General features: G+C 49.4%; 1 long non-coding RNA gene across 1 annotated transcript; it reads left to right on the top strand.

Annotated features, from left to right (window-relative positions):
- Positions 1-2,778: 2,778 nt before the first annotated feature.
- On the top strand, positions 2,779-10,670 carry LOC124236065 (uncharacterized). The gene is made up of 3 exons (XR_006887638.1): positions 2,779-2,900; positions 6,490-6,695; positions 10,460-10,670. It is a non-coding gene; the product is annotated as an uncharacterized LOC124236065 (long non-coding RNA).
- Positions 10,671-21,531: the final 10,861 nt, after the last annotated feature.

Below are 21,531 nucleotides of genomic sequence, written 5' to 3' on the forward strand. Positions count from 1 at the left end.
AGATTTGGGGATTCCCAGACCTTGCAGGTAGTACCATGGCATACTTCAACCCCTCATAAGACAGACTTGCATTATAAATTATCAGGGGAGACTCCCTCTCTGCAGAGCTCAGGCCAAGACACGCAGCTTTCCTGTTGTCATCGCTGTGTAGGGTGTTTTTCTAGCCCACCCGCTTGCTCCAGGCATGATGCTTGAAGAATCCCACCTTTATGCAGAGTTCTCATTTCAAGTTCAGCACAGGTTCAAAACCTTGTTTTCTGCTCCCTGTGAGGATCCAATCACAAGTCTACGTTATAGATGTTGACACAGCCTATCCCTGCCCTAAGGTGGCTGCAGCTTCAGTTTACATGCCAAATGCTCTGATTTTTGTCTCATCTTTATTTTGGACTCCTGTGATTCTCTATGTATTTTGCAGGCTCAGGCATCTTATATGTATTTGTTAGAATTTATATATAACTTTTTAAAGGAATTTTCTGAGGGAGGGATTTTGAGTTTTCTAGGTATATGTTGCCAGGAACAGAGGTCTCTGCTTTCCTGCATGTTGGCTTCATTCCCAGAGCAGCTTGCTCTATGTGGTGACATCAATGGCCTGTAGCAATTCCAGGCTTACATGAACCTTAAAAACAGAGGGACAAGAAGGAGAGAGTAGCTCATTTCTAAAACAGGGATAACTATCATTGGCCTGATTTGGGTCACATGCCCACCTCCGGACCAATCATAATAACTCATCCACCTTTCAGGGGAGATGTTGACATAAGCCCCACCCAAGCCGCATAGATGCCAATATCAGAAAAGGGGAAAAGAGGTGCTTGACAAGCAAAAACAAGTGTCAACCACAGCCACTTTAAAATGTACAAAGTGTTATCTCATGTAAGATTTATAATCATCTCTCAAGTTCACGCAGTTACTGAGGGATAGAGCTGGCACTGGAATGTTGGTCACCTGACTCAAATCTTGGACATTTTTAATCAAGGTTCAACACCTTGGCCTAGCACTTAAGGCCATGTATTCCTCAGTCCTGCTTTGTCTGTCTAGTCTCATCTGTCCTTCTCTACTTGCTAACCAATGTTCAGTTTCATATTTGTGCTTCATTCAGGTCATCCCAGTACCTGTGATGGCCCTCTCACAGACTTCCAACCAAGCCAAGAAGAGGGCAAGATCTGGAGGCAGGAGTGAGCAATAGGTTTCCCTTCTCATGCCAACTCTGATCATGGGCAGGATCTACATAAGACCATATGTTTAGGTTGAATCCAGGCTCAGTGGGTATCTTAGGTCTGGTTCCTAGAAGCAGAGCCTGAGACAGGTATTCCTGTGTACTTCATTTATGGAGGAAGTGGTCTCCAGAGAAAGCTGTAAGAAAGTAAGGGATGCAGAAGATGAAGCTAAACAAAGACTTGGTTTCCGCTGGAACCCAGCTGAAGTCTGATCTCAGGTAGTTCTGGAGTACGAACAGCACCACGGAGCTGTCCCCCAGGGAAGTCAGGCTTTTGTATCCCTGTGTCAGTCAGTGACTGGCTGTGGGCTTGACCCTGAGGGGAGGTGGGAGAAGACTGTGACCCCTCAGGTGTCTCTTGTAGAGGAGACTGGTCTGCTGAGAGAGATGCTCCAGAGAAGACTGCAGTGGTGAGCTGTTACCACTGAACACTCACAACATCTGTGGGTTGAGAGTACTGGCCAGGCAGAGAGGATCTGGGCAGGGCACCAAGGGCATCTACGGCCGTGGGAAAGAGTGTTGTAATTCATTGATATCAACAACAAGTTATGAAAGCTGTCCTTTATGTGCACATATGTTCTTTTATTTAATCCTGATAATAATCATATTGCTAAGTACCATTATTTACCAAGATTACAGCTCAGGAAACTGAGGCACAGACAGTCTAATTACTCAAGGTTTCACAGTAGATACTGACCCTTACCTGGGTGCTCCAGAGCTCACCAGCTCACATTGTCCCGGCCACAGCAGGAGAATGAGGTCTCCTTCCAGAAGCTTCCATTTGAAAGGGAAATTGACCACATGGAGGTCATTGGTCTTGAGCAGCAAGCCAGGGTGGTGAGAGACTTGGAAATCATGGCGTACGAAAAATGGGCTAATGGACTGGGTATGTTGAACCTAGAAGACCCTTCTGAGAGGAGTCACAGGGTCTCAGAGCAGAAAAGGACGGTTGAGTTCACAAATTCAGATGGAGAAGGGCAGACACCCAGAGAGGCAGGGTGACTCATCCCGGGTCTAGTAGGCGGTGGCTTTCCACAAGGCCTCTGATTGAATGGTGTACCGGTAAACGTTTAACAGTCAGCTCTCTGGGAATACAGAGCCTTGATTTGTAGCATTTGCCAGTTTCTGTGGTGTAATCACTCCCACTGTGGCCAATTTCAAGCTCCCAATGTGCCATCACTGAATGCAGAGTTGGGGAGAGATGTGCACAGTCGGCTGTTGGGAGTCAGTAGAAGCTGGCTTTTGCACACCAGTGACTCGCAATACAGAGTTTGTTCTGCCGTATTCCCCAATACTAATCCCATAAGACACCCACTAAAGGAGCATTCTAAGGCTACACAAGTTTGAAAAACATAGCATTCTAAATCCCATTCTCAGTGCACGATTTGGTGTGTTAGCTTATTAAAGGGCCCCGAAGTCCTGCTGTTAAGAAACCTGTGTAACTTCAATTAGCTCAGCATTCTTCAAACCTGTTTGACTGCCCAACCATCTCATCACACACCTCTTAGCAACATCCCTTGGAACTAGTGTTCAGTGGGACACACTTTGGAAAATGCGAACCGGAACAACGTCTTCAGGTAAACCAAGAGCCATCGTGGAGAAGGAGGCTCTGCTTGCTGTTCTCTTTTGATTCAGAGGCAGAAATCGGACCAAGGAGGTAACATCAGGGAAGATAGAATTCAAATTGGTAAGAGGAAGCCTTTTCTTTCTTTCTTTCTTTTTTTGCTTGAGGAAGATTCACCCTGAGCTAACATCCATGCCAGTCTTCCTCTATTTTGTATGTGGGTGGCCACCAGAGCACAGCTGCTGATGAGTGTTGTAGGTCTGCACCCGGGAACTAAACCCAGGCTGCCGAAGCGGAATGTGCCAAACTTAACCACTAGGCCACAGGGCCGGCCCCCAGAAGTCTTTTCTAATAATAAGACCACCCAACAACTGCATGAGATCAAACCTTGAAGGAAGAAGGTCACCACTGGCATAGAGAAGGAATGATCTCATGTCAAGGGACGCTGGAAAGGGACTTCTTGCACCAGGAAGGCAGTTAGAGAAGATTCCTTCCAAGGACTAACCATGAAGTCCCAGGACTCTGTGAATTTAAAGTACACAAACCCTGTCTGGGACCTCAGAACAGGGTCCATCATGTAGGGGGCCGCCTCTATGGGGAAATAGAGATTCCAGCTCTATTTATGTGTGTGAGATAATTTTAGAAGAACTAGGATGTCATCACTTCCAAAAATATACTTCTTTAAGGTCTAGTTTCTGCATTAATTCACAATTAGAGCTTTATTTGTTTAGCTTGATACTTTATTCCATGTTTAAATACATATTCTCCTGGGAAAAGGGTAGTTTGACTTAAGCTACCATCGGCCAATTACGTCCCTGCCGTTTGGTTCCGTTCTGTCTTCTTCCCAGAGAGCAGGTTTTGTTCGGAAAGGGAAGACTGGAGGGGGAGAGTAGGGTGCAGGGGTCCTGGGTATCTGAGGTGGGGGCTAGAGAGACTGCAGGCCAGGAGGGAGTGGGGATGCCAGAGACGTCTTGGCTGCCTTCATGAATGTGTCTGGGGCTGGGCCTGTCCTAGAGATATCCCAAAACTATTTCAGGAGGCGGCAGATTTAGCTGGTGGCTGGTTTGCAAATCATCCAGATATGTTAGTCTTTCTGATGAGACAATCTGTCTCAGAAGGAGGCACTTAAAGTCTTACAACCAAAAGGGATTTGCCTTTTTGAACGCAGCCGTCCAAAAAGCACAACCACACAGCCTGTTTCACCGGCCAAATCCAGCGGTAAGAAAACCTTCCTTCGTATAGAGCTTTCCAGGTAAAAACTTACTTCCACGTTCATTTTCTGGCAGAATTCTCAGAACAGCCTGAAAAGCAAGCCTCCTGGTCTTTATTTTATAAATGTGGAAACTGAGGCACTTACTAAGGTTACCCAGGGAGTAGATGGCAAAATTTAGACCGCAGCCCAAATTTTTCAGATTTCAAATCCCACTGTCATTAATTTTTAAATTTAATTTGCATTTTCCACAAGGTAATACAAGTTTATAATTTAAACTGCCAAATAATTCCAACAAGGCTTTCAGTGAAAAGAGCAGACCCCTGCCCCACGCCCTCGCAGCCCTGATTTCCAAAAACCTAGAGGCAACCACTGTTTTTTAGCTATGTCTTCTTCGTATTTCTAAAGTCAAATGTTTACACTTCCAGTTCTTGATCTAAAAAAAAAATTAGATGAATCTAAAATCTTCCTTCTATGGAAGATGAGGATTTAATTTTTTATACACCCATTCACACACACACACACACATGCACACACTCACACTCATGCATACTCACACACACACTCCTCTGGCCATCACAATTTTTCCTTCCGCTATGGAAGCTGTAATTTCCAGAGCCTCTCTGACTGCTCCTTTTGTACGGCATCCTGGTTTTGTTGCATAGACAGCACGTCTTCACTTACCTCTCTGAGATCGTGCTTTTTCATTTGAAGTTTTCATTTCCTGCCTACGTTGTTTGTCTTTCTACTGAGTTCCCTTTCCATGGGTTCCATCCTGACACCTGTCTTTCAAGTTAGAGACGGTCCTCCGATAGCTGAAATCCTTGTCCTTATATACATACTTCCTCACAAGATGCTAGTGGGGTTGCGATGCTCTCAGAGCCTGGGGGGTGGTTTCACTATAGGATGATGAGAGGGAGACCAGCCCATTCTTTGTGGTACTCCCACCTGCCAGCATCTGGAATAGTTATCTATTGGGTCTGCTGGTTCCCCAGAAAAACAATCGTCCAACCTTCTGCCATGGGGGAAGGAAGAGGGAGAAGGGGACCCCAAGCTTGGCCTCCAGAATTCTGGGAGCCAAGTGGCAGAGAGGGTGCCACCATCACTATCCAGACCTGCACTCAGTCCCACCTGCACTGGTGCCTGCTTCCCTCGGGCCGGGGCTCTCCCATTTAGTCTCTCCAAGAGGGAAGCTCTCTTCTGCTGGCTGGGGGAGAAATAGTGGCTTGGTGGCACTGAGAGGGAAGGAAACCCATGGTCTAACTTTTTCTGTTACACACCATATCAGGCGAGTACCTGGGACACAGACGCTGAGTTTCGCCTGCAGGAAGTGTCCTGGGGAGTGCCCGTGGGACGCGTCACTGCGCCCAGAGTGAGGGAAGCAGGACTGGGCAGAGCGAGGAGGGGCACTGCAGCCAGCACAGAAGACTCGGCAGATCCCAGGGAGCCCTGGAGCTGGAACGGTCCTGCACAATTGCCTTGTTCCCAGACAAGAGGGCTGGGCCTTCCTGCTCCCTCACTGTGCGGTCATCTGAAGGGGGCTCTCCCCAGAGAGGGCTGGTGGCCTTGGGCAAGAGGATTCTCTTTAACTAAGAGCTCAATTCCTGGAGAGAGACTTGAGCTGAGAGTGACCAATACCCTCAGCAAGCTGGGGAAATGAGAAGCTGGAGACTGAGGGGCAGCAGGGCAGCACACCACCGCAACCACGGCAATGCACCCCGCACTGCTCCAGCGACCTGCCTTCACAGGGCCCTCTAGGATTCTGATTGGTTCTTTTTCCCGGGGAAACACAGAAGGAGAAAGTTATGCCCCTCACCCACATGCCCACCATCACTGAAGCTGGTCTCAAGGCTGTTACGCTATCTCTCATCTTTTTTTTCTACTCCCCTTTCTAGATTTATCTCACCTTGGGGAGTGCTTGTGCTGGACCAGATGGGTAACTTGGGGAGGTGACCCAGCCCCTCATCCCTGAAGAATCTGAGCCCTTGTCATCATGCCCTTCTCAAGCTGTGGAGGTTGCTCTTGTCAGTTATCTGTGGAGGCTGAGCAATGGAGCACCAAGAGATACCCCAGAGGATCACCTGAGTGCCTCTGTAGCCCTCCATGCCCCCATTTTATGAGTAGCCTCACCCTCTCCTGAATATCAGTTGGCTCCTCCTGCCGGGGTGGTGACCTCCTTCTTTGCCTACTGGTCTTTGGCGCAAAGAGCCCGAAGTGATCAGGCAGCAGTCGTAGGCTGAAGTTTAATGGAACTCTTGCTGTGTCTCCAGTGGAAGCATGCTCCCCAGAAGCCAGGACCTTGACACATGCTAGGCCTAAAGTTTCAGTGAAAAGAACCTTAAACTCCCCATGTGGATGTGGTGGATGGGAGTGATGATAGACAGGGCTCTGCCACTCCTGGGCTCTCAGAACCATCAATTCCATCTACTGGGGGTATGGCCACTGCCCATGGATGAGTCCTTCTCCATTTTTGCCTCACGTCACTTCTGTCTCCACACAAAGTAGGTGGCCAGATGCACAGCCTGGAAGGACTGACACCCGCGGCCGAACTGTAGTGGGACTGCAGCAGAACAGCAGTGCATTTTCAACTGCATCCAGCTTCCTAGCCAATCCACCCAGGAGCCAAACTGAGGCCTTCTTCTCCACGGCCTAGTCACAGGTGCAACCATAGATGCGAGCTTAGCAAGAGGAGCCAATGCAACAGTGAGGTATGACGTGAGGTCTGAACCACCTGCTCATGCAGCTTCTTTCTCCCTCTGACCTGCTCATGCCCAACCCCAGAAGTACCACTTCACTCTTATGATAGACTGCTGCTGGGCTCACTTGACATTATGACTGCATGGGTCTGACAAAACTCGGCTCTCAAAGGGCAGTTCTGGTTACATGGACACTTGTACTTGATGCTCTGTAGCTCGGTGCTCTGTCTCCACTAGGGCCCAGAAGGACACCAGGAGCTGAGTTTCAGAAGATGTGTCACTCTCCACTGCAGTTGGAACGGCTTTACTCTAGAATCCTGTGTGTCTACATTGTGATTCTCTAATTGGGGTTTTCCATAAATTCCATGAAATTCCATGTGACATCTTGTCCCACCACTGATGCCTCTAAGATCATAGTGTCTTCCAAGCGGTATGGCCCAAATTGCAGGGCCACTTACACCGCAGCCTGGACCTACTATAGAACCCTGCCCTGCTCTGGACCCCATTCAAAGACACCAGCCTTTCATGTTATATGGTAGTTGGGTTAGAGCAGTGGTCCCAAGCACATAATATGCTGACTCTAGAACGCAAAGAAGCCTAATAGGGGTTGTAGTTCTTTCTTAATGATGAGAGATGCAAGGTGACTAACAAGTCCTTTACTTGGAAGAGGATGTCCCAGAAGGTCCCCGACCACTGTACCTCTAAAAACTCCTGTGGCCAGGCCCTGAATCTTTGTAAGCTTGATCTCCCAAACTCTGAAGCACATATTTTACCAAAGCCTCCACGATTCTTGCTCACTCAGTCTCAGTAGCATCATGTCATCAATAGAGTGAGCCAAGGTGGTAAGCTGTGGAATGGCCAGGTGGTCCAGGTCCCTTCAGACTAAAGTGTGACAGAGGGTGGAAAGTTACCACAGCTCTGGTTTAAAATCACAAATGTATACTGTTATCCATCCCAAGCGAGTGTAAAATACTTCTGATCCTCAGTCCTGATAGAGCTGGAAAAGATGGCATTCACCAAATCAGTGGCCATATGTTATGTACCTGAGGCTATGTTAATCTACTCCAACAAAGATCACATCTGGCACAGCAGCTGCAATTAGGGTTATCACTTATTTGAGTCTGCGTATAGTCCACTGTCATCCTCCAAGATCTGTCTGGTTTAAGTGGGGGGGGGGGGGGGGGTCAGACTATTGAATTGAAAGGGGAAATGATGCAGACCATTCTCCACCTTTCCCATTCCCACATCCTCTAGGTCTAGAGACCTAGACGAATCTATTCTTTTCTCCCTGGAATGTGATAGTTTTTTATTTACTGCCTTGGCTCTTGGTGAGGAGACAGTTTTAGAGGCTTCCACTACTTGGCCTCCTCCACTACAATAACTCTCACCCCACATGTCAAGGAGTAGTTCTGCCAACTGCTAAGTATGTCCATTACAATATACATTTGAAGTCTAGGAAATGAACAATGGGTAGGTCTGTAGACCTAGTTGACCCATTGTGAGTTACCTGGGTCAAGACTCCATTTATTACCTGCCTCCCTATATGCCCCCACTCCAAAAGATGTGCCATGATTGGGCTGGTGATCAGGAGGTGAGGGGGAGTAGATCCTGAGAAAATTGTACATTGCCTTGCAAAGGAGAGGCCTTTGCACCAAGTTCAAGCAAGGGAAGAGTGCGATCTTTTAACAGAAAGAGGAGTTCTACTGCTGTGGGCTCACAAAGTCCAGAGGGATCTGAAGATCCATGACTTTTGAGCACGTCAACCCAGACGGCTCCAGCCTGTTCTCAGAGTCCCACTCCTTCCCGATCATGGCCCTGACCTTGGCAGGACAGACTTTCTGAGGTCGAGAATTCAACCTCCTCTAGAGTGCTGCTACCCTTATAATTAAGTCCTGGATCTGATCCTCAGCTTTTCCTGCCCTCCAGTTGCAAGAGTCGAAGAAGTCTTTTTATATGCTGCCAATTGGGCTCACTTTCAGACTTAGCCTTTAATTGGTGATTAATCACCCTCAGCCTTTTATTTCTTTCTCCAATGCATTGATTGCCCTTAGCAATAGCCATTTAACTTGATAGTCTTTATAATTACTACTTCCCCAGAACTTCTCAAATGTCTCGGATATTGCCCCCATCAGGGTATTACCTCCCATTGCCATCCCATTCCCATGCACAACTAATGAAAGTTTTAACAATTGCACCAAGACAGCACGCCAGGATTTATCTGTACTCCACTACCATATCCATACTCCATCACCACTGCATTGGAGTCCTCATTGCCAGGCAGCCAGCGGTAGGTAACCCCGCTCCACAATCCCATCTCAGAGTCTGCTCCTTTGCACCACTTCTGGCAGCAACCCTTTTAGGTTCTCTGGGCAGTAGACTCTGAGACAGAGATATGTATTCAGCAGGTTTATTTGAGAGCGCCCTTGGGATCAATACCTGGGAGGAGTGAAGGAAATAACATTGGCAGAGGGGGGAGTTGAACTGTGCTACCACGGCAACAAGGACTTCAGCTGGTCCACAGGAAGCTCTGGAGCCGGGATGCTCCTTCAGAGTGCTCCCATCTTCGGGGAAGGGAGTGGGGCCTTTGTACCCCTGCGTTGACCCGTCATTGGATGTGTGGCTCCCCCAGGGAGAGGATGTGACCTTGAGCAAGGTGCTCTCTTTGGTTGAGGCTAACTCTTGGTGAGGAACTTTCCTTGAGAGCTGTCAACCAACAGCATTCCCAGAAGCTGGGGAAACAGGTCCTGAGGGAGCACCTGGGTGATACACCACAGCACGTACTACATATTCCTACCGGTTCTGCTGTTTCAGCCCCACCCCACACCTGGCCTCCAGGGGTCCTTGGGGCCTCCAGCTCCGGAGTCTTTCTGGGTTTCCCTAGTGAGAAGCTGCTTGTCCCATCTCATCTCCCCAGCCCGCCACCACTCCCTCGCCTTTACAGAGGCCCTGACTGACTCCCATCTCTTGAGTTCTCTGCCACCACTTCTTTTACCTCCCAGCCTCAAAAATCTTATGGGAATCTCCTGTGTGATGTCATCACCGTTTACTCTTGCTCAATGTGGATTTGTGCTTTTATTTTTATTCCTTTATTGTTATCTTAGTAGGGTCTGGGGAGAGAGTGAAAGTAAACGTGGGTTCCCTCTGCCGCAGTTACTGCATGTCCATCATTGTATTTTATGAAACAGAAAGTGGCGTGAGCCTTTTCTTCTTCCCAGCACCCTTCCTTCTTGAACTTCCAGCAGCTTCCATCCTGTAGTCTGTGAATCTTGGCCCTACTGCATCTATGGCAGAGCATTCTCCTGTGTTTATACCTTGCCTGTCACCTGGAGAGGAGAGCGTTGCTTAGTTCCACATTATCTGACCTACTAAGAAGAGTGGAGGGTGGGAAACTGCTCCATGTTGCAATGAAATGACCCCTCAGGGGCTTCAAATTCCTTCACTGGGAGTAGCTTCTGATCCCCTCCCCTCACCGTCTCATCGCTCTTTCCCCTCATCTGAAAGGTCCCCTCCTTTCCCTATTGTCCCTAGCCCAGGGCTCCCACCTTCTGGGCTCAACCATGATCCAGTCTGGTCAGCCCAAAATCATTGTTTCTCAAAGAGAAGCACCATACATCTTGGGGCGTGTGCCATTGTTTCAGGGGTAAACAAAGCCTCAGGATAAATATGGAGCATTATTTAGGGTGTTAATGTCTGCCCTGTTGGACAAACAGAATTATGTATGCATGTGTGTGTGTATGTAAGTTTTCTCCACCCAACAAATACATACTGTGTTCCAGCATTGCAGTGGGAGATAGCTTCTCGAACATTCAAAGATGGAGCCCTGAATACCCGCTCCCTTGGAGAAGTGATTATGCATGCTGGGCAGGATCTCATCCTTCACTGATTCAACAGAGATTCCCTGCCCGCCCTGCGTGGGCCAAGCACTGTGGCAGACTAGAGGGAAACGGGAAACAAGACGGATGGGGCCCCCGTCCTCGTGGAACTTCCGTTCTACTGGATGCAAGCAGTGACTGAAGAGAGAAACACCCATCTGGCTGTACAAACACTCCTTTAAATGAGTAAAATGAAACACTAATTAAGAGAAAAAGGTCTCCTTATTAATAATCATATCTTTTCTTGTGAAGGGAGGAAAAGCCGAGGCAGAAAATTCTGAAAGCCCATTAAGAGGCTGAAACCAAGAAACAGAACCCTGTAGACTATAGATTCAAAATGGGCTTAAGAAACATCACATCAGGACTCTCCAGGGAAACGGTTAAATCAGAGCCAAAGGCATTAGTGCTGAATTAAGAGGAGCTTGAGCTAATGAGAAGGGAGCAGAGTGCGGAGGAGCCTGGGGAGGGCAGGTGACTAGGGATCATGTGCTGGACTGAGAGAAGGGAGGCAGGAGGCCAGGGCGGGAGGAGAGCATCGTTGATATGCTAAGCTCAGCCTCAGCCTCCAGGGGAGGAGCAGGAGCAGCTGCCAAGTGAGCCAGGAGTTCCGAAGTGAAGCTGGAACATGCAAATGGCCCCCTGGGGTCACATGGGGGTAGGGGGGGGACTTCCCACTTCTGGCAAGGACTGAACCAGCATGTGGCCAACGCCAGGCAGTCGGGTGTTAGGGTGTTCAGGGTCATGTGGCAGGTCTGGCAGGTTGCTTGGCCTTCTCCATTCCTGTCCTTGCTCCCTGCCCTGTGTCCACCTGGCTTTCTCTGGCGCCTCCATCTTAGTCCAGGTGGGAGTGGCTGTGTTTCCCCTTTAGTGGGAAGGAGGCAGCTAGAGCTGGTCTCTGAGTGTGGGGAGCAAGTCCTCGTGCCCTGGTAAGGGAATCGCAGGTAGGGAGGAGCAGGGCAGATACTGGGCAGGACAAGGGTGGGGACATCTTGTCAGGATCTCTAAACTCACTCCGCACAAACTGCAACCTGTTGCAGCTCAGAGAAAGACACACCTTAGACTTTGCCTCTTTGGCAAATGAGCTGTAGTTACCACCACGAATAGTTAGTTCCAGGCTGGACCACAGCGCAGCTCAGCAAAGACTTACGCAGGCTCCCATCTATTCCTGCCAAGCCTCCTGCAGGCCTGCTCTGCCCCAGGCCCCATCCAGGCACAGAGAGCATGCAGCACAATTCCAGGTGCTCACAAACTAGCCAGGGCCACAGAGACACAATCACCCGACTCTGTGACATTGACTCCCTGTCACTGTTACTTTCCATGTACCACAGATGAAGCTGCTCTGGGGGCAAGTTGGAGTTCCTCATACACAGAGGTCTGGGGGCTTTGAGCCAGCACCCCAAAATCTCCCCCTGCCCCCACTGCCCCAGCCCTCACCCAAAGCAGGTGCTCTGAAGCGACAAGGACAGCAATGATGCGGGTGGGAGCACATGAGTTATGGTGTGCCTGGTGCCTCACAGACAAGTTTGGTGCCCGCCCGTCATCATGAATCACCGAGGAGCCTAATCCTTCATTAGAACATTCAGCAGTAATTGCTGGCGAAATGCCACTTGCCTTTTTCTCATTTTAACAAAACATTTATGCATGAAAGATTTAATGCCAGGTATCAAGCATATCATTGTAAATTTACCACTAATTAAGCCTAATTAAAATAATTAAATGGCTGTGGAGTCACCATGTGAATTAAAATCGCTTCTCCTCCACCAGGCTGTTTCTCACTAGCCAGGCCCCCAGTTTCGCAGACAAATCTATAGCTCTCTCTCGATTTTCTCCATCGTCCTGCTCAGCTTCAAGCGGGGTATTTGCACGGCCAAGGAGATTTGATAATTAAGATAATGCTGTGATTTGACGCTGCGGTTTTTCAATTTCGGGACCCCGGGAGATTTTCCTTTATCTCGGTGAAGTAGAGACAATTTGACAAATCTGTTGCTCGGAGCAGTCGCTGGCGTTTGCATATTCATTACTCATTGGATTTTTAATCAAAGTAGCTGATGGACCTCTTGCACCACAAATAACTCGGTCATGAATAATTTATCCGTGCGCACAGGCTGGGCTGCGCGCACCCCGGCGCCCCGGGGCCCCTGATTGGCTGCCAGGCCTGGCCTGCCCGGAGCAGCACATGGCCGCTCCAGATGTTTGGGTATCCATATGTGCACAGCTCATCAAAAGCGGCAACAGCCCGCACCCAGGGGCCTCGGCCGTCCCCAGATAGGCCATCTGGAGTTGGAGGCGAAAACAAACCACGGTGAATTGTGGGATGCCTGTTTATCTTCAGTGGCGCCGGCTGTGGCTGCGGAGGGGCGCGCAGGAGGCGCCCGAAAGCTGTGGATACTGAGATCCAGGGCGGCGGGAAACGGTGGTGCCCAGAAGCTACAGGCAAGCCTATTCCAGATCTTCTTGTGGGTTTCTCCAGCTGCCTCTCCTGCTTCTTCCGGCCCTGTCCGAACACCCCTCAACTCCCATATATACACACACCTTTCCCCCAGGTCCCGCTGCCCCCGACAGAGCATACTGCTCCCAGGGGCTCACTTTGCGCATGCGGCCGCTCTCCGCAATTCTCCTCCTCTGTCACCCCCAGCAGGGCTGGTTTCGAATTTCCCCAGGCCTGGGCACTCTTGCAGAGGCCTCACCCCTAATGATATCACACCCATTCAATTTGCCCACATGCCACATTACATATATTTTATACATAAGCATGGAAGAGTTGAGTGGAGATGCAGTTGACTGGGTGACATAATAGCACGTTTTGCGGTCATTTAATGGACCATTTACTCATTTTGATTTTGCAGCCGGTGCATTGGGCTCCCTGCCTCTCAGGCGCTTCTGCAGGCTCCTGACAGGCAGTTCCGCCTGGGGTTGGGCTCCAGTGGCAAGTGGCTTCAAAGACCCTGGTCCACACAGTTCCTTAAGATTCAACTCAGGAAGTCTTGGCTGAGGAGCCTTCTGTGACCCCCAGCACCTGAGGCTGAGGTGATGCCCCTCCCGGTGCTTCTAGAGCCCCCCCCCCCCCCATGTCCATTCCAGCCCCATCACCCACGTGGTGAGGCCAGTTGGCAGGACCCCTTCGCTATACTGTGAGCAGCGTTGTTCTTCTCTGTGCCCCCCACACCCAGCTCATGTTTGATGAGTAAGTGAACCTTGGATTTCACGTTTCAAAGAACAAGAACAATGACCTTGGAAGGGAAATTAAGCCCAAATAGCAATCTGAAAGTACATATGGAAGGTAGACAGGACCGCCCTCCTTACCTTGCTCCAGGTGACTTGAGCCCAAGATCTTCTGGGCGGGGGGCGAAGGAGGACACTGCCTCCTCCCCCTCCAGCTGCTTCCCTGAACGCTTCCCGGCCAACGGCCTCATCCGAGATAGTGGGGTGAGGGCACCCCAGGGCCCAGATCTGCTGTGTCGCACAGGGGTCTCCCCCACCCTGAGGACTCTGAGAGCAAAGGAGAGGACCCTGTCCAGGAGACTGATCTGACAAAGGCGAACCTCAGCCACAGCCCCCTCAAAATTGTGGGGGTAGGTAATCGGACGCCTCTTGGGCTGCGGCAGGTGAGGCAGTTTCACTGTAATTGCTTCCCCCACAATCCAGCGCCACACCCCCAAGGAGCCTGGAGGGGCTGGGAGAAGACAGCAGACTAGTGATCAGGTGGGCAGGAAAACCAGCAGGCCACGCTCTCCCTGTGACTATCAAAGTGGAAATGTTTCCTGATATTTTTTTCTATTTTTTGAAGGTGTGATTATGTAATGTGTGTGTTTTGTGAGGAAAGAGGGAGGGAAGATGCAGCCTGAGCCATACGCAGATACTTCCAGGAGCCTGTCAAGGATGGGAGGGAGCCCTTCCCGCCCCCGGGGTCAGGGGGAGTTGGGGAGGGAGGGGCGGGGAGCTGCTGTCAGGGCCACTAGAGAGGAGGCTGCTGACTGACAGCACACTCATGCCTTCCCATTTGCAGACAGGGACTCCCCACTGAAGCTGTTGGAGACAGCTGAGGCTGCACAAGTCCGGGGACAGCAGGGGCCCCCACCCCAGCCCCACAGCTGGAGACACCAGCCAAAGTTCTAGAGGTGGCCAGAAACAGAGGCAGGGTTCAGTCTCCTCCAGAGAGTGACACAGAACGTGAGGAGCGTTTGCCCTCGGAGGGCTGACAGACACCAGGGAGCTGGAGAAGATCAACACCGTGCTCACACCAGAACCTTCCTCACACCACTCCTGGCCCTCCCACTTTCTGTCCATTCTACTCTTGCAACCACCAACCAGACAACGTTTATTAGACCAGACAGGTCAACCCCGGAGTGCCCTGCACATCATGCTCTTCAGGGACTCTACCCGCCCATCACCCCTCCCACGGGAAGCAGAGACCGGGCTGTGGCTGGAGCAAGGGCCCTTCCCTGACTACACCTTGGTGGGGGCTGGAGAAAGGGGCTGGAGGACTCCTGACCAAGGGGCAGCCAACACGCAGACCAGAGGTGGAACCAGGATTGTCACGGTCAATCAGACCTTCCCTCTGTAATGTGAGTAGGGACACACTGGGGAATCTGCCAGGTGAGGCCAGCAGAAAGACATGAGGACCCAGAGAAAGGAGGAGTCGCATTACTGGTGGAGCTTGGAGTAAAAATTTACCAACTCTGCTCTGAGGGAAGAGATAAAATTAGCTGCTCCCTAGAGACAATTGGACTGCTGGAGATGGTTACTCCTGGGAGCTGAGAGATCGTCTCCTCTTCCTCACCTCCATGGTACACACGGGTGTCCTTAAGGTTGGCTCTGTGACTGGGGTCTGTTCCTTGCCCCCTACAGGGCAGAGCCCTCACTGCTTATAGTCACCGTCTCAGGGAGGCCTCCCCAGAGGCTCCAGTCCTTGCAGATTCCTCCCCAGTGCCTTCCAGGAGCGAGCACTGGGGCCCAGGGTACAGCAGCAGTCCATATGGGTGCCACAGTATCGCAGCCATGAACCTCGCTCAGAATTCCCCAGTCAGCCATCTGCAGCCGTAACCATTCTGGGGATCCATTTCAGATTCTGGATTTATTACTCTTGTTTGTTTGTATTATAGTCAGAGCAATAACGTGTATTCCCAATTCCTTGACAACTAACTTAATTTTTATTGTCTTTGTGTTCTATTGTTGAATTTACAAAATCTATGTGTAACAGCATTATTATAATTTTCAACTCCAAGGAATATTTTTACTTATGTTCCCAACGCAACAAACATTTATTGAAGACCTATTGGGTGAAGGCATGAAGATGGATACTGGGGACGCAGACGTGATGATGATGATAAGAATAGTTACTCTTATTGAGCATTCACTCATTAATTCTCCTAATGGCCATACAGATTGGTACTGTTATGATCCCAATTTTTACCAATTTACCAATAATGAAACTGAGGTCACACAGCTCTTAAGTGGTAGAGCCAGCATTTGAATCTCGGAAATCTGGTTCCAGGATGCATGTTCATAATTACTATTAGACAAAGAAAAGAAAAACCCTGTGAAAAGCTTACTGTGCAACAGCAGAAGCAGGATCATAAACAGATAATTTAAATTCTTACGTTAAGTGCTAAGAGAACAGTATGCACTGAACGTTTAAAGGCTGTAAGTTTATATAACATTGATTTCCATTAATTCCAGCTCTAATTTTTCATAACTTCAACTTACTATAGATGACAAATGTAGTAACAAAGGCTCCTGAGCATAGAAATGCCTCTCTCTTGAGCTCTTGGTTTCTTCCTGATGGGCCGCAGCTTCTGTGACAGAGGGATGGGCAGGAAGTAAGTCAGGAAGCTGAGCATTGCTGGTGTCTGCCCTCATGGCTGATGGTACACAAGTCAGCAACCACTCTAATGGATCTCAAGTTGTTCTGTTTCATATCCCTAGGGAAACTGTAAGCTCCTTGAGGCTAGCGTCTGTGACTTTCCATTCATTAATTCCTTTATCCACGAAAGAAAAACATATTATGTTGAGCACCAATTAGGTGTTGATATGAGCTGGCGGTCAGAGGTACAGAGATGAAGAGGACCTGACATGCTGAAGAAGGAGACAGATGGGCAAAGAGCCAATGGTGACATGGTGCAGGCAGGGCTGTATCAGAGCTAAGAAAGGTACCAAGAACCCAAAGGAGGGAGTGACCAACCCCGCCCAGGAGTTGACCACAACCAGTCCATGAGGAGCAAGGTTCTGTTGCTATGGGGATGAAAGGAGAAAGGAGAGAAGAACCACAAGGAGCAGCCCAACTGCCAACTGCCAGTGACATCTAGAATCCTTAAATGCCATAGGCCGTTTTGTTGTTAGGATATGATTTATGAACACATTTCAGTACACAAGCTCTTGCACACACAGTCTTAATGTCCCCTCTCTAATCCATGCTTCCTATCTCTTTCTCCCTCCTTTCTTCTCTCTGCTTCTCAGAGACCCTTTCTCTGCTTGAGTTTTCCTCCCCTCTTCATCTTATCGTCTCTTTCCTCTAGTGATCCTCTTTGTGTCCGTCTTTCCTTTCTGAGCTGTGGTTAACTGAACGTGCTAGAAAACTCAGATTCTGAAAGGAACCAGGAATCTAGCAGGACTGAGCCATGCGACTAGCCTGGTTCTGCTCAGGTTGCATCCTTCTCTCCCAGGTCCCACCACCTCCTCCTGGAAGTTTTTTCACACTAATCAAGAAAGTGCCTGAGGACTTTGCGTGTGAATGGGTTGTCATCTTCAATCCTGGCCTTGGATTCCACCCCCTTTCGTTGGGCAAAGCTTCGTGAGTAGTGCTAAGTGTATCCATTCATGTGTCGTTCATCCATCTATCCATTTGCTCAATAAACAGGACATTCTGAATCCCTGTGGTAATTACCAGGGAGGTTGAGATGAGCGCAGTCCACTGGCAGAGCCAAACACATAAGTGCACAATGACAACATGATGTAATATAAATCAGAGTTGAAAGCATTGATCAATGGAAACGGAGCCTGCAAAAAGGGATTGAAGAGTGATCTGAGAGGCAGAAGAAGGATCAATGGAGAATGGTGTCATAAAAACCAAGAGAAGGTTTTAGAACAGGAGAGGTGCCGACAGCATCAAATGCAGCTGAGTGGTCCAAGAGAACGAGAATGGAAAAGCTTCCCACAGATCTGAGCACAGGAATTTGCTGGCGACCGTGGTGGATGGGGATGGAAGTCAGGTGGTGGTTGGTCAAGGAGGGAGTGGGTGTTATGGAAATGGAGAACTTTAGTGCATGTAGCTCTGCAGAAATTTGGCTGTGAAGAGAGAAATAGCACAGTAGCTGGAAAGAGACACGAAGCAAGAGAGCTTGGGGATTTTTTTTTAGGATGAAAGAAATTTGAGCATCATGGCAGATCCCACTGCCTCCACCTGGTACAGGAAGAAGAGAAAGGCTGTCAGTTTCCCTCTATCCTTCCCTTCAAAGTGTCCCAGGTCCCTCAATGCCTGTCACTAATAAGCAGACAGCTTCTGCTGCCCCTGATTCTGCTGGGAGATCTGGGGCTGGCACACGCCCCTCAGAGTGGTTCTTTGGAGAAGCTTCTAGCTGCTGGATCCAATAAGTATATGCTATGGTTGGTTCCAAAGGGCACTCAGGCTCAGAAACAGGTTAGGTGGGGAGCCAGGCAGCCCTTCCCTGTGCCGGGTGACTCTCTGACCCATCTCAGCTGCTCAGGGCCAGCCCATCTGGAGGAGTGGGATTTGCACAGAGCTTCCTCCTCAGACCCTGTGAGTGTGGCTGGTTGGTTCGTTTCATACACAGACCTGAGTATCACCATGTGGAAACTTCTCTTCTGGGTCCCTGTCTCCCTGTGGCTCCCTAAGCATTGGCACATTCCTAGAGGGTCCCTGAAGCCAGCTGAGTCCTGGCCCTTTGAGCCACAGACCCTGTAAGTGGTTGGCTGAGTTAATGAAACGAGGAGCTGGGAGGGTCGTGGGAGAAGGGCCTGTGGATGGACTACGCCGTGGGTGTATGCATGCACACGTGTGAGTGTGAGTGTTTAACATGGGATCCCCAGATCTTAGAAGTCCACAGGATCAGCGGGTCTGAGGGTCCTCTTTTTACAGGTGGGGAAACCGAGGCCCAGAGAGGGGAAGGGACTTGCCTGAGGTTGTGCAGAGAGTTTGTAGCAGGGCTGGGACTAGTGCAAGCCCTCGACTGTTGGCCTCTGCACCGTCCACTCTGACCACCAGAGGCACGACCACTCAGCCTTGAGGGCCAATTACAGGGCTGTGTGTGAAAGTACAATGGAATTCAGGGTGATTTTCCCGGAAAAACAAGGTGGTTCAGGGTGGTTCCATGTAACGTCCAGCCTACCATGATGGATATAGGTGACGCCATTCATTGTGACCTCAGGGAAGCCCAGCCTGAGTCGGAGCCTGGGTGCCTGTTGTATGCCCCAGAGCACCCTGCATCTGGGTAGAAGTCGTGGCCCTTAGCAGATCTTGCTCCATGAGCTGCCATGCACAGGAGGCCACAACTGCATGGGGACCTGGACACATTCGTCCTGTTCAGTGTATTTTTGCCCCTACACTTAGCCCATGAATGGCCCAGGGTGCAATTCAATTAGTATCTGTTGAAATAATTGATCAGTTAATTAAGTCTACCCAGTAGAACCAGCTCACGGGAGGGAAGGTGTTGGGACTTCTGACCTCGAACCTGAGGAAGCCTCGCCATGCGAGCAGCCCTGGCGCAGAAGCCCCTGTCCCCTGCTCTGTCCCCGTGGGGCCACTCCTGCAGCTGTCCGCTAGACAGCGCACGCCACACATGCTTCCCGCTCCTGGGTTTGGATGCTAGGGTGCTCTTTTTTTTATTCTTTCTGCTTTTTCTCCCCAAACCACCCCAGTACATAGTTATATATTATTTAGTTGTGGGTCCTTCTAGTTGTCGCATGTGCTGTGATACTCTTAATGCTACCCAACCACACCCTCTCTGTTCTCACTCATACCACACGCTGAGCTAACAGCCAACTCACTGCCACCCCCACCCTCACCCCTGCTGCCATTTTGAACGTGCACCCAGGATTTGTGGAGTTGGCTTTGGGGCCCCAGATAGAGGTCTTGATGTTTATCCTTATTAAATTTGACCTTATTGGCTTCACTTCTTCAATCTAGACTGTCAAGGTGTGCGTGCATGCTAGCTGTCCTCAGTGTGTTTACTTTCCCTCCCAAATTCAGGTCATCTGAAAATTTCATAACTTGTTCTGTATTCACCAGCTTTATTTGATTGAAACATAAACTGGGCAGCATTTGAGACAGAGTCCTGTGGCATATCACTAGAGACCCCCATCAGGTTGACAATGATCTTTTTAATTGACACTTGTTGAGCACGTCTCTTTACCAGTTAGGAGTGTGTCTAACACTGCCATCAGCCAGCTCTGAATTTTTTCCCCAACCTTGATCCAACAACCAGAAAGAGAAAATTATCTGACCTTTTGCCATTTCTCTCAACCCAGTTTCCTTTATATCTTAATCACTCTCTGGGCCTCCCTTCCTCCTCCTTTTCCTCGTGGCTGCAGTTTTTATAAGAAAATATACATAACTGATAGGGCCGCAATGTAAGTACTTGAGAAACCCTGATAATAGCCCACATTCCTCTTGTGGGTTTTCTCATGATTGCATGGAACTTAGCATAAAATCAATGTGTAATAAATGTTTGTGGGAGGAAAGAAAGACACCGTGAGTGAGTTTGTCACATTCCTCATTGGAATCCAAATCTCTATGTGATACTGTTCTTCTGGAACATGGAGGTTTTCCTACCCCAGTTTCCCTAGAAAAGAAAGCCTGGGACCAGGCTTGCATGCTGATGCTCTCCTGGGAGGGAGCCCAACCTCAGGGCAGTGAGAGTGAGGGCAAGAGAGGGGAGAGGAAGGAAGGGGCGGCACTGGGTCAAAGAGTGTCCCCAAATTCGTGTCCATCCAGGGCCTCAGAATGTGACAGAATTTGGAAATAGTGTCTTTGCAGATATTATTAATTAAAGTAAGATGAGCTCACACTGGATTAGGGTGGGCCTTATATCCAAGAACTGGTGTCTTTACAAGAGGAGAGATGCAGAGACACGCAGACACACGGGGAAGAGGCCACGTGGAGAGGGAGGTGGACAGTGGAGCGATGTGTCTACAAGGCAAGGAATGTCAGGGATTGCCTGCAACCACCAGAAGCTAGAAGAGCCAAAGAAGGACTCTTTCCTAGAGCCTTCGGGGGAGCATGGCCCTGCCTACACTGTGATTTCAGACTTCTACTCCCCAAATTGTGAGAGAATAAATTTCTGTTGTCTTGAGCCACCCTGTTTATGGTACACGGTTATGGCAGCCCTAGGAAGCCAATTCAGAAGGAAAGTAAAACAAGGCTGTGCGTTCTGAGGTGAGCACACTTTTACACGAAAAGAGATTGGATAGTAAGTTTAATGTTACAGTCACGTGTCGCTTAATGACGGGGACACCTAAGAATTGCGTCATTAGGCGATTTCGTCTTTGTGTGAAATTCAGAATGTACACAAACCTAGATGGTATAGTCTGCTACACACTTAGGCTATATGGTGCTAATCTGATGGGACCACCATCATGCGTGTGGTCTGTTGTTGACCGAAATGTCATTATACATGACTGTATGTATATTTTACCACCATTTTAAAAATTGAGGAACAGAAAGAAGCTGGATGTTTCTGGAGAGGCTGTTTGGAACCACTGCTCCTTGGATTAGCAGGGAAGGAATGAAAGGAATTTATTTGCTATCTCCTTCCTACCTTCTCTTCTCGTTGGTCAGAGTTTTCCACACAAGATGTTAAACCGCTGGACTTCCTGATTGCATCATCTATGAGCAGCTGCTGGAGGAGCCAAACCTATGTATGTGGCAGGCCACCTCCCTGAGCCCAGAAACGGTGCTAAGGATCAGAGACCCTGATCCGGGCAGGTCAGGCTCTAGGGCCAGTGCGAGGGGGCATGCAGAG

This window comes from Equus quagga, chromosome 2 (genome assembly GCF_021613505.1).
Source record: "Equus quagga isolate Etosha38 chromosome 2, UCLA_HA_Equagga_1.0, whole genome shotgun sequence".
NCBI classification, from domain to species: Eukaryota; Metazoa; Chordata; class Mammalia; order Perissodactyla; family Equidae; genus Equus; species Equus quagga.